At 30.3% G+C, this 2408-nt stretch overlaps 1 pseudogene; it reads right to left on the reverse strand.

The window, feature by feature from the left end:
• Window positions 1-841: 841 nt before the first annotated feature.
• Window positions 842-1763, reverse strand: LOC120124762 (annotated as a pseudogene).
• Between the last annotated feature and the right edge of the window lie 645 nt (window positions 1764-2408).

Genomic DNA, 2408 nt, shown 5'->3' on the forward strand with positions numbered 1-2408 from the left:
CTTAAACATAGTAAAAGAAGTTTACTTTTTGACCATTGCAAATTAAATATATTATTTAATTTAAATATTAGTAGGATAATTACTCTTTGAATATGTCAATTTAAAAAGGTATCTGTTACCCTTTTAACTTTTAATATTAAAGATAATTATATATTATTGTATATTTCAAATTAAAATAATATCTAATTAAGTTTAAATGGTAAAAGAAGTTTTATCTTTTGAATATTTCATATTAAAAGATATTATTATCTGTTTAAAGTTGAATATTAAAATATATTTGATTGGATTAAATCTCTCTTGAAAATCCTCTATAAATACTAAGCAAACATGTTAGGTTTTTCATATCTCACAACTCAATTTTTCAAGAACTTCTCTTATCTTGAAAAAGTTCTCTTAGTTTTTCCGGTGATACTCGAAGGCAATGATCGTTCGGGATCTCTGTAGACGTGCTACTGTAGCTGATCATAAGTTTTTGTATCCTGGGAGACAAACAACCAACGAACTCGAGCACCAAAGGAGTGACTGAAAATATGTCTTAAGGAAACTATATAGCGACATGTCTCAATTGATTCCTATCGATAGATCAAAATAAAATGAGTATTTTATTTCAATTTATTTTTATCTTTTCTTCTAAGAAGTTTCACCTTTTTTGTTTATTTTCTCAAGATTGATTTAGTCTCAAATTGTTATTTCGGATTACAATCTCAAGATAAGTGTAAACTCGTTCTATCACTTCATCCCTTTGATATTTTATAATGATATTTCAAGTTATTATTATATTTTTCTATAATGGATTAATGCGCTTTTTTCTAACAAATCAAACCCTAAAATACTAACCAGAAATCTAGACAAATTCACACATTAGGCAACTATACACTATAAACATGTCCAAGATGCAATACATGAAGTACAGCTAACTTTCACAAAGACGTGTTTATAATATCAAACAGACAAACTAAAAGCAACACCTCATCAGATACATATACAGGTTAACCATTGTTCTAGCCAGTCCTTGATGAGCACAAGGGAAGGGCCATACCTGTTACAGATGTCCTTATCCTATGAACTCTTTCTTCTCATGTGATGTAGATCGAGAGGCGTTCCTTCCAACAAATCCAATAGATAATTTTCCATATCCTCCGGCGTATACTTAATATATTTTCCAGAATACCTTCCACTTTCTAGCGGACTCCCGAACCTTCCCATGAAGGATCGGTAAGCTGGTATTACTTTTCTCCGAAACAGGAATTCGAAGCTCTTCACAATGTTGAGGATCAGGGACCTTCCAACAAGTCTGAATCCTATATATTTCTTCGAAACATGTATTGAAGTTGTTAAATCTTTCCTTAAAGGTCACCTTAGAGGCGTTATTAGAGCTGCCGTTCATCCTTCATACAATACAGAGCTTTGATCCAACAATCCCGGAGATAACTTGTAGCATACTGTCGTGTTTGGCCACGCCGCATACGAACCCAATAGTCTCCCAAAAGCTTTCCCAGCTCAGAATCCTTCAACTTTTGCACCATATACAGGATCTTATTTATAAAAAATATACAATGCAATGCACCATCCTCGTACAGCTTCGATATCTCTTTAAGATTGGTTTCCGGAGATGATATCAGCAACAACAACCGTTTAGCAAATGGAGCACCACTCTCGAGCTCACCATCGTTATTCTGCTCACCATCTGCTTCATCCTCTCGACTCTCCAATAACAAATTCAAAGTTTCGCTGTAATTTACAAGCAGTTTGACATAATTCATCACGTAACGTGTAAGTGGATGAATCTCCGCATTCTGCGTAGGATTCTTCGAAGCCTCATTCTTCACGGCATTCTCAAAGTCGTTTGGAAAAAAAATCCCATTCAATAAATATATAATACGTATCTTATTCTTAATTTCCTTTCATTTGAAAAATACATATAAAATTTTAATATTCAAAAAGAATCCAACTTTTGAAAATAATCTAAAAACCCTTCTCTTATATATGCTGTCATTAAATCAATCCTCGCCGCTTTCCTCTTTCATCATCAGACCTCTATTACTGGTTATCTTATTCAATTAATTTTCTATTTAGCTAAATTTTTTTTAATTTTTTTCGGCTAATTTTTTTATTTTATAATTTGGATAAATTTAATTAAAAATAAAATTAAAAAATTGTAAATAAATATTTCTATTTAAATTAGTATTAAAAATTGATGTGTCATCCGGCTAATTTGTTCATTTATCAAAATATTACTTGTTATTTTACTTAAATATTGTTATTAATATCAATTGTTTGTTTTTATTTATTCAATAAATCAACTATAAAATTAAAAAATTACATTATGTAACTAGATTCTACCTATTATATATAATGATATGATCTTTTAAAAAGAAAAATTACATATAGAAGCAAACACATTTAGT

The sequence above is a fragment of the Hibiscus syriacus genome, unplaced genomic scaffold (assembly GCF_006381635.1).
Source record: "Hibiscus syriacus cultivar Baekdansim isolate YM2019G1 unplaced genomic scaffold, ASM638163v2 tig00110429_pilon, whole genome shotgun sequence".
NCBI classification, from domain to species: Eukaryota; Viridiplantae; Streptophyta; class Magnoliopsida; order Malvales; family Malvaceae; genus Hibiscus; species Hibiscus syriacus.